The sequence below is a fragment of the Mus caroli genome, unplaced genomic scaffold (assembly GCF_978045245.1).
Source record: "Mus caroli unplaced genomic scaffold, Mus_caroli_1 scaffold_5, whole genome shotgun sequence".
Lineage (NCBI taxonomy): Eukaryota > Metazoa > Chordata > Mammalia > Rodentia > Muridae > Mus > Mus caroli.
The window spans coordinates 52,476,705-52,488,634 of NW_028227260.1; positions in this window are offsets into that span (position 1 = coordinate 52,476,705).

An 11,930-nucleotide genomic window follows, 5' to 3' on the forward strand; every position below is an offset into this window, starting at 1 on the left:
GAAAGTCCCAGGACCCAACAAGGATGATATTAGCTGAAATATTCAACAAATGGGCGGAATAACCTGTAGAGACCATATCCAGACATTAGGCAAGGTTGAGGGATGGGGTTACCCACTCATTTCCAAATTTTTTTAAACCCAGAATGTCTCCAGCCTAAAGGAAATATGGGGACAAAACGTGGAGCAGAGATTGAAGGAAAGGCCATCCATAGATTGTCCCCCCTCAGTATCCATCCCATATACAGACACCAAACCCAGACCCTATTGTAGATGCCAAGAAGAGCTTACTGACAGGAGCCTGATATAGTTGTCTCCTGAGAAGCTTTGCCAGAGCCTGACATATACAGATGCAGATGCTTGCAGCCAACCATTGGACTGAGCACTGGGACCCCAATGAAGAAGCTAGAGAAAGGACTGAAGGAGCTGAAGGGGTTTGCAACTTCATAGGAAGAAAAACAATATCAACCAACCAGACCCCACCCCTCCCGCAAGCTCCCAGTGACTAAACCACCAACAAAAGAATACACATGGAGGGACCCATGGCTCCAGCTGCATATGTAGCAGAGGATGACCTTATCTGGCATCAATTGGAGGAGAGGCCCTTGGTCCTTTGAAGGACTGATGCTCCAATATAGGGGGATGCCAGGGTGGTGTGGTTGGAATGGGTGGGTGGAAGATACTTCTAGAAGCAGGTGAAGGGAGGATGGGATAGGGGGTTTGCAGAGGGAAAACCAGGAAAGGGTGTACCAGTTGAAATGTAAATCAATAAAATATCCAATAAAAATTTAAATGAGTGCAAAAAGACTTGATATGGTCATGGTGTCTCTTCATAGCAAGCAAACCCTAAGACAGAGGAAGTCTGTATAGGCTTAGTGTTTGAGGTTAATACTGTTGTTTCCATCTCTACATTTAATATTGGTGGGATGTTGGTCTCAGAAAAGAACATTGCGTTATTAATTATGTTATTAATTTCTTCCTCCCCTAATTTTTTCTAAAACTTACAATAATATTTATGTTGTATAGGTCTAGTGATTTTAACTAGTTGAGCCATTTGGCCCCAGACATTTCCTTAGCGGCAATCTTTTACTTTTAGTTGTCACTGACTTATTTTTTTCTGTCTATTTACAGAAGTTTTTTTTTTTTTCACTTTTTTCACATTGCTAAATTTGTTGTCACAGTATTTTTTAAGTAATATTGCTAATGAACTTTCATAGTATTTTTGTGTTGTAAATTTAATTGAGCTCTCATTCTCTACTTGTTAGTATAGATAAAGATTTCAGTATTTTTTTGATGGACTTCCTTATTGTTACATCATTCTTTTGTGTTGTCCTCTTTGGCTGCATTTTATTTGTTTTTGCTGTGAACTTTAAAATTTCTCCACAACAAGTTATACATTTAGTTTATTAATTTCTTATTAATTTTTTTCTTAGAAAAATTACCATCCCTACTCAATGCATACTGAGCACTCACCCACTCCACATCAACCTGCTCCCCTAGCATCATTGTATAGCCCCAATCTACACAAAAACCTTTCACATTCGTATATATTCATTCTATTTTGTGATCCACTGACATTAACTGGGGCAATCTGTGTGACCAGAAGATTTGTTGAAGCCTGGCAGACTCAGAAGCTACAACTAAAGACAGTGATTTTTCAGAATATATCAATAGCCAATAGTTCAAAGGTAAAGGATAGCACCCAAAAGCTCTTTTCTTTTCATCAGTGATCATTGGCAGAGCTGGTCTTCTGTGGGCCCAGTCCAGGTAAACACAATTTTGATTTAATGTTTGCAATCATTTCTCATCTAGAGGATGGCATTTCACAGCCCTTCACCATGTTTCCCAGTTCTTATATACTTCCTTACTCTCTCTCTCCAGCAATGTTCCCCGAGACATACAGCAAGTGGCATGTATTTTTGCTTAAGGTTGAGCACTTAACTGTCACTTATTCTCAATATTTTTGACAGCCATCAGTTTAAATTTATCACAAGTCATTGTAAGGAGCAGTTTCACCCATTGAGGTGGAGAATAGCTTTTGTTTTCAGATAGGCCTGTGGACAAGCCTTTGGGGCATTTTCTTGATTAATGATTGGTATGGGAAAGCTAATCTCACTGTAGATGGTACTACCCCTGGTCCTTGATAGAAAATCAGGCTTATCAAGCCATGAGTAAGCAATCCAATAGGCAATATCACCTAGTTTCTGCCTCCAGTTTCATGCTCTTGCTTTCCTCGGTGATGAAATATGATCTCAGACTTCAACTTTACAATAAATCCTTAATTCTCCAAACTTCTTTTGGTCATGGCATTTTATCACACCAGTTGAAATGCTAACTCAAATAAAATTTAGTGCCAAGATCTAGGAATACTGTTGAACATATTTGGAGGAGTATGGAAAGAGTTGAAACTTTGTGTTGGAAAAGTTGTTGAGAGTTTTGAGCTTAATGAGTTACTGTGGAAACTTGCTGAAAGTAATGCAAACTATGGAGGGCTGGTTTGTGAATATTTGGAGAAAGTTAAAGGATATATGTTGGCTGTTTCAGTGAATTAAGAATATGTGGTTCTAGTTTGCTAGATTTGAAGAACCAGATATCACTGATAAGAGCACTGAAGAGAAAACTTGGCTTACTGAGACAGTTGATACTGGTTAGATGGAGAAAGTGAGAATAAGAAGAAACCATACCAAGTAAGGAGCATAAGTCTGAGGGTATTTCCTCAGGATGTGGACACAGAAACCAGGGTCCAATGTGGTCAAAGGCTACATTTCATGATGACAGCTGAACTTTGCAGCATGTAAGAATCATTGAGATGGCACTGTTTTTGAAAGCATGAAGGGGTCATGGAGAGCAGCTGAGGCTTGTCACTGTGGAGGTTGGCTAGAATCCCTGAAAAGAGTCTTAGAAAAGTAATTTGTAAAGGTGTAGAGTTAGTTGTAGTATAAGCCGTGGGACTGATTTAGCAATGGCAAGAAATTGAGGCTTGGCATCAAGTGACAGTATCAGTAGTCTGGGAAGAGAGCACAGGACAAGCTATTAGTGAAAGAGTAGCCCATTTTCAGTGCAGACTCCAGTGTTTTCGAGATGCCAGTACCAAAATATGATTGTCATGAACAGTATCAGATGAGAGGTAGAGTCAGATTGAACCCAGGAGACAATGTGCATAAACTCTGGATGGCAAAGCAAGACAGATGAAGCTGACAAGGCTTTGGGAGCTCTGAGGAACAATAGTGGGTCCCATGTCTCAAACATCGAAATGTTTTACAGTGTTGCTTTGACTTCTATGTGATTGTCTCCTGATCATCCTTCTTGGAATAAGAAAGCATATAAGTATTTTCTATAATAAAGTACACAATAGTTAATAAACTTTGAGCATTTTACAGAGATATTCGATATTTTAAAGAGTCTGAACTTTAAAGGCTGAAAGACTTGTTAAATTTTGAGTATTTTATATTATCATACTAATTTTAATATGAGATCTTTAGAATAAACCAAAAAGGAATTGTTATGGTTTAAAAGGAATGTATTGGTGTTTCACAATGACAGTGAATCAATAGTCGTGATTGGTATTTTTCTCAATTATACATAAGCTAATTATCCAAGAGGAGGGATATTTATTGAGAAAAAAATGTATTAATAAGATTGGTTTGTAGACATATCTGTGACACCACATTTTCTTTGCCTGATATGGGAAGAACCAGCCCAGTGTTACAGTGCCATCCCTGTGAAGATGGTTCTGAGTTATATAAGAAAGCAGACTAAGAAAGCCCTGGTGGCCATGTTAGTAAGCAGTACTTCTCCCTGGCTTATGCTTCAGTTCTTGCTATTAGGTTCCTGCCCTGACTTTCTTGTGTGAATGACTATCACAGTAAGTTGGCATAATGCCTTTCCTCCCCAAGTTGCTTATAGTAATGAAGGTAATAGTATTTCTCTCAGAAAATACAAAGAAAATAGGGCACATACAAATGATAAATAATTTTTAGAAACTTTAATGATTAACACTTGTAATACTTCCATTTCTTTTCTGTCATCAGGACAATGAGGTCAGGCCCAAAGTTGATTATGCAGAAGTGTCAATCCTTAGTGTTTTACAAAACTGATAACCTCTGTCATGCTATTCAGAAGGGGAAGTATTTGTTTTACTAAATTTATCACTTCATGGAAGCCATAAAGTATAAAGAAAAAGCTAGGAAGGGTTATTAAGGTTCTCGATACTCCTTTTCTTTTTTTTTTTTTAAGATTTATTTATTTATAAGTAAGTACACTTACTTACAGCTACAGTAAGTACACTGTAGCTGTCTTCAGACACTCCAGAAGAGGGCGCCAGATCTCGTTACGGATGGTTGTGAGCCACCATGTGGTTGCTGGGATTTGAACTCTGGACCTTCAGAAGAGCAGTCGGGTGCTCTTACCCACTGAGCCATCTCACCAGCCCGATACTCCTTTTCAAGACCTATCCCCTTTCTTGGTTTTCCCAGGAAAGGGGGTAACATTTGAAATCTAAATAAAGAAAATATCTAAGAAAAAAAAAAGAGATGTCCCCAATGACTTAGCATGCCCTGACTCAGAATTCTCTCCCACCCATACTTAATGCAACAGGAATCCAAAAATTGAAAATGTAGGCCATTGGAAGACATTTTAGATCCATATAATTTTATTGTTTTTAAGTTTTAAAAAGTACCTGTTCATCTAATAATGCAAAATAGATTTAGCACATACTAAAGATTCTCCAAAGTCTTAAGAATATCTGCTTTGTTCAAACCATAGGTCCAAAATTTTCTCTGAAAGTCGAAAAAGGTCCTTTTATATAAAACCTAAAGAAGACGTAAGAAATTGTAAGACACAATGGAGTAGTGTTAACATTCCTACCTATAAAAGATGGCATAAAAGAACCAAAAAGTAGAATCAATACAATGCAAAACTGAAAACAAGTAGGGAAAATAGCAAATTCCATAGTTTCATGTCAAGTTCAACAGTTTCTAGTGGCATGATATTAACTTCAAAGGCAATGCTAAGTCTTACCTTTTGACCTTACTGGCTACAGCCCTGACAGCTACCCTGATGAGCTGTCTGCATTTTTGCCTCCTGTTTACTCAGGCAAGAAATCCAAATGCTTGGCATGTTTTAACCTTGCAGGGTCTCTATTGCAACAATGTCTCTCATCTTTCACTGCTCTCACATCAGAGGTTATTGTCAGGGCTAGACACTGGCACACATTGCTTGCTTTCTGAGCAATTCTTTGGATTCTCAGGGGAAACTGAAGAACCCATGACTCTTTCATTCTATATGACATCAAAGATAGCATCAAGCACATGATCCCATGATCTACAGCCGCTGCACAGTGTGCTTAGAACCATATCAGGATTGCCTGAAAAAATGCTGACTGTCTTGAGGGAAGAAGTGATTTTCAGGGAGCTAATTCTCTTGACAGTCTGTGGGAGCAATGTGCCCCAGGGTTCTCTTTTCAAACAAGTATCTTTTAAAAGAAACTGACATTTCACACCCTTGAGCCTGCAATGTATTGGATATTGAACATTTATGAGTTGTCTTGAAGGCACTTTGTCTATTGATAAAGTGAGGAAAATAATTGGATTTTTTAAAGAGTGCTAATATTTTAGGAAGGATATTTTCCTTGGTAGTACTTTAAGCCTTAAGTAACATTATTTTTTTTATTGAATGACTGATATGATACTTTTGAATTTCCTTTGCTACGCAAATTAGTCAGTTACCTTTGATGTTAACACGCCACAAAATCTCAGAATATGAACATAGTACAGTGTATTTTCATGCTCTGTGCTCCCATTCTCAACAGAAACCTCTATTCATCATGAAGTTTCATGATCATAATCCTACTCTTGTATATTTCTATCATTATTCTGGCCTTTGAGGCTCTCAACAGAATAGCATGTCAATTAGCAAATATGCTTTCTTCGCCACTCTTTTTCTCTAATTTTTCCAAACTCCTCTTCTAAGCCAATGGCCAAACCTTCCAATTTATACTATGAAGTATATTCACTAGAGTGAACCCACTTATTTGTATCCATTCTCAGTATTAGATATCTGCTGCCACACCAAAATGCCAGAAAAATTAAATTTATACTAAATAAAGTTTTCATTTAGTTTACAGTTTCAAATATTTTGGTTCATGATCACTTGCTTTTAGTCTGTAGTGGCCTGGTATGGCATGGTAGAAACATAGTGGGAGCAAGCAGAGAAGCAGAGAGAAAGTCATAAGTCTTGAAACACTCTTGAAGAGCCTGTGAACAATGACTTAAATCCTTTCATCTAGGGTCAAAATTCTGAAAGTTATACCAATAATATCAAAAGTTTCAACACAGGGCTAATTGAGAAATTTTAAGATCCAATTATAGCATTCACTGTCTTCTGAGCAGAAAGTTCATTTTTCTTCACTTCTGAAAAGAACTTTAGATTAACCAAAACATACACACTCATTTTTACAATGCCAGAAGCTAATAGACTCATGGCATGAGAAAGAACATGTGTTTAGAATTTTTCTCTTCCTTTGTGTTTTCTAAGTCTCCATTTTCTATTCATTCCAACATTAGTTACTTTAAGAGAAAAAAGTCTAAATATACTGGGAATTTCTGAGAAAAGAAGAATTAAGATTTTTATGATTTATTTCAGGTATAAGTATCCTATATTTGACACTATCTTAGTTTAATATTTTGTTGCTATGATTAAGTACTCTGACAGAAGTAACTTAAGAGCAAAAGGGATTATTTTATTTAGCTCACTGTTTTAGATGAGGAAACCAGGCAGTATGATATTGAAGCAGGAAAAAATCCATAGCAAGAAAGCAGAGAGTAATGACTGTTTTGATGTTTAGCTTGCTTCTGCATTTTATGCAGTACAAGTTGCCCTACTGAGAGGGATACTATTGTCCATAGATTATTCTTCTCTTATAAATGATCATGATTAACAAAATGCTGCACAGGTATGACTATGTTTACTTCTCAGGTGACTTTGCCAATATAAACCATCACAAAGACAGTGTGGGTTCTTCAGAGAGACAGCCAAAAATGATGAGCAATTGGACAGCCACAAATGAAAGAGTGAAGTGAATCCTTTTTGCACAACGAATATAAAAATAGAGAGATATAGAAATGGCTCAGTACTTAAGAGCACATACTACTGGTTCAAAAGACTCAAGTTCAGTCCCTAGTCCCCATGTTGGGTGGTTCACATCATTTGAAACTTTATCCAGCAGATGTAATTCTTTTTTTGGTGAACTCTGTTGGCAATTGCAAACACATTCACAGACACATGCAGAACCATGATTTAAAGTAAAATAAATATTGCTTAAGGTAGATGAAATTTATAATTTAATTGAGAAAAAATAAAACTATAAACTTCTGGGTAAAAGATATGCAAAAATAATGTCAATACATTACATTTGATTATTATCATGTAATTCAAGATTTATAGATAATTACTACTCCTTTGGCTGTCTTCATTGCCTTTTGTGTTTCCCCTTTTCTATAAATTAAGGTACAATCTCATTTTTTGATCATACCATTCTGTTTATTCTCTGTCTCTCCCTCTCTCTGTGTCTCTGTGTGTGTGCTCACACACACACACATTTGATAACTTAGAATATGGTTCTCCAACCCAATTTATTATAGACTAAATGTAATCCTACATTTCTTGGAATTAAAAATATTCACACATGTTTGCACACACAGAAACTAAATTGAATATACTATATAAATTACTATATTCATATATATTATATAACATGATATATTTATAGTTGCCATTGTACTTCTTATTGTTAGACATTTGAAGTCATGTTTTCTGTGTAAAATTAATAGCCATTCATAATATTCAAGTGTAGGGAATTCATTCAGGGCCACAAAATTGCCAAATCAAAATTATATTATCAATAAATACAAACTTGTTTACACAGTTTTTATTGCAGAAATTGATGTGCAGAACTTATCTGGCAACATATCTTTGCTTTGTTAAATTGACTTTACCATCATGATGATTAGTTTTGTATTTGGATAATTTGTTCTTTATAGTATTGGTAAGAGCATATTAATTAAAAATTGTTCACCTGTAACTATCCTGTTTTCTCCAGTGAAGGTAATAACTTAGTGTTCTGTGCTGGGGATATTAAATCTTAGGGTTTTATATGGATGTATGTCTTAGATGAAAGATTTGAAATTGTTAAACTAGTCATTAAGGAGTTAATCTTCTGGGAAATATGCAACATTTACTGCTTAAATGAGATTTCAATATTATGAAAAATATTTTTGTTTCATAATCTTTTTTTTAAAGAACAAAAACATGAATCCTATACATGAATAAGGAAACCGGTTCTCTAGACTTGGAGTATGCTACTCTGATTCTTGATTGATCAAGCTTTATTCTTCTTCAAGGGCTTTATGACAATTTTCTTGTTGCTCTAACTTTTTGAAACACCTTTCTTCTACTGTATTTGCTGTCTACCATTCCTCACAATTCCTCTTTCCTCTTGACCTTGATTTTATCAGGAACTCATTTAAAGATAAATATAAACTTAAGGGTATATACATATGCATTCTTCCTTAAGCTGTTTTTGTAATGGTATTTTGTCATAGCAATAAGAAAAATAATTAAACACTTCCTTTTGCAGATAAGTAATGTTTAGAGAGCTATTTCTATGCATAGCTATGAGCTAAAACTAAACATTGCAAACAAAACTTTTTTCTTCCATTATTTTTGGACTCTTGAACACTTAACTTCACATTTATAGCTTTCCCTTTCCTTCCTGTGAATGTTAAGAAAAAGATGAAAGCTAAATAACATATTTCATGTATTTCCTGAATGTTTGTCCTTTACTAAGAATCTGTGTCATGGCTCCAAAACTCTAACATAGTTGAAAACACAAAAGTGCCTTATTTCTTAGAAAAATTCCTTTTCTTATCAATTCTTCCTATATTCCTAGCATGTCTGCTCTGTGTCTCAACAATGATATTTCTTCCTTTGTACCAGTTGTCTGCTCAATTATTTTTCAATGTTTTTGAACAGTACCCCCATATAGCTACTTTTTAAAAATTTTTTAATATATATTTAATTATTTAATGTGCACAGCAGAAGAAATAAAACCATAAAATATAAAGAAAAAAGAAAAGTAGTTCATAAAATATGGCCTTCTAGGTATTGCTTGTAGGCATATAGCTTTCTACTCCGGATAGTAGAGACTAGTTGATATGTGTCACCTTTTCTACATGTTGTGATTATTATTCCCTCTGCACAAATTTTAAGTTACACTTATATTTTGATAACCCAGGATATGCTTCACTAACCCAATTCATTAGGGAACAAATGTAATCTTACATTCCTTGGAAGTAAAATATTCATAGAAGGAAAATTTGGTAGGATAACTATAGATAGATGTATTCAGAGAGTTGCAATCAAAATCCTGCATTGAATCAATGCTCCATTCAAACTGTGATGCAATAGACAAAAGACTGCAGATTACACTGTTTCTTTCATCATATTTATTTATTTAAATCTAGCATATAAAATACTAAATAATACTCCGCATCAGAGTTTGGGCAAACCTTATTTGCATGTGGGAAGGCTTGGTGCAGCCAAGCATGATTGATTAGGATTGATTCTGAATATCTTTCTTGGGGAAGGGGGGGGGGTGTGGGAGGTTGTAGCTATGTGACAGGAGCCAGGTGCCCAGGAGGCATGGCCAAACTCCTTCTGTCCCATGCAGGTGGAAATCACCACCCACCGGGGCTCTGGGGTTCCAGACCTTTGCTCAACAGGGGACCAGGCTGTCTGTGCACAGCCCACCACTCCACACTATGGTATAGGTAGACAATTCCCTCCAATGAATCAGTAGATCTCAGCAAAACTTAAACACAAGCATCCCTACACATATAGTTTCCTATAGCTTCTTTCTAGATATCTACTGACAGAATACTGAACAAGTTCTGACTCAAAATACCCAGAGGTAGTTTAACAATTTAGTGTCTAAGAAACATTATTTCTATCAATTATATCATATTCAAAATTTGGATAATCTAGGTTTACATTTATGACCAATTATCACGTCAGATCATCCAGAAATCTAAAGATATTACCAAATAATTGGCATGGTAAACACTTATATCTTAACGAAAATATCTATGTAGGTTCTTATTGTTTGTACCAGGAAGTGGGAGTGTATAGGTTGGAGAGCAGGGCGGGGGTAGTGTATAGGGGACTTTCAGGATAGCATTTGAAATGTAAATGAAGAAAATATCTAATAAAAATGTTTTTTTTAAAAAGAAAAGAAAACTGTCTTCCAGACATGGGGATTCTAAAAATTTATTGTTCTGAATATGTACATAGTTCTATGCCTTAAAGTGGTTGCCAGTTTTTCCTCTATAGACTTTCCTTGGACCACCCATTCCTCTAAGGATTCTATTTAGCTTTAGGTCAGTTCCAGTTCTTCTTATTTTTACACACCACCACAAAAATGTATGCCTTCCTTCCCTTAAAACATAGTCACTTTTAAAAACAATATGTGGCATTCCAAAAAATTCAACCTAAACTTCTCTGCAGCTTTCTCTGGGACAGAAAATTTAGAGGTTGTTTATGTTGTGGCCTAAGACTAGTCCTTAATTAATGACCTTAACCAGTACCTGGTTCCTCCATACTCTTTATCTTGTACACCGGGGTTATGTGAAACTTCCAGTTTCCTGTAAAATATTATAAAAAATCAACTTCATTTTTGTCCTGGGATTAGTCTAGAGACTCCTCAGTGGGATTTGCTCTCAGAAGTGATGTAAAGGCTGTTCACTGAAGAGCCTTCACTGGCTCCCCTTTCTCATCCTTCTTATGGACGCCTTTTTTTCCTGTCTGCCATATCATTCTTCTTTTTAATAAAACTTTTCATATGAAAAGTTAGTATTTAACTATGAAACGAATTGCCTCATAGCTTCCCTACAATGTAACTACTTAAGGTGGTGACCATGTATATATAGGTAGTTGTACCATTAACAAATTTGTCTATATTTAGATTTATATAATTCCTTTCTTTTTATAATATCTTTATGATTTTCAAGTAAACTTCAAAGGCAAAGATGTATAAGGAGGAAGAAGTCAGATTTAAGTGTTTTGCTGAAAAAAGCTCAGCACAGTGAGTCAACAAATACATAAAAATCTAAGCTACACAATTCTTTTTCTATGTCTCAAAATGGGAACAAATCAATAATGTTTCACTATATTTTGAAAGAATTTACATAGTAGTATTGCAGGGTCTGTCCCATTCTCAATAAATTCTTGGAAAATTAGTTTGGGATCTTTAAATGCTTCATATATTATTGTACATTAGATAAATATAGGAGAAAATGAGAAATATTTCTTTCTTTAATGATTCTTATTCTGTTTCTGAGATTGAATGAAGTCAATAAGAAGGAACATACCTCAAAGTGATTGTCAAATATTTGAAATATGTTACCCGGTAGTAAAGCTTGAGGTCAGGGACAGTGATTCCCCCAGCTATTCTTTTATTGTTAAAAAATATTTTCTCTATTCTGGGTTTTTTGCCTTTCCAGATGAATTTGAGAATTGCTCTTTCATGTGTTTGTAGAATTGTGTTGAGATTTTGATGGGGAATGCATTGAATCTATAGATTGCCTTTGATAGGATGGCCATTTTTACTATGTTAATTCTGCCAATCTGTAAGCATGGGGAGTCTCTCCATTTTCTGAAAACTTCTTTATTTTCTTTCATGAGAGACTTGAAGTTATTGTCATACAGGTCTTTAACTTTTTAGTAAGAGTTACCCCAAGATATTTTATATTATTTGTGGCTATTGTGGAGGGAATTGTTTTCTTAATTTCTTTCTCAGCCTGTTTATCTTTTGTATAAAGAAAAGTTACCAATTTATTTGAGTTAATTTTATATCTGGCCCCTATGTTGAAGTTGTTTAT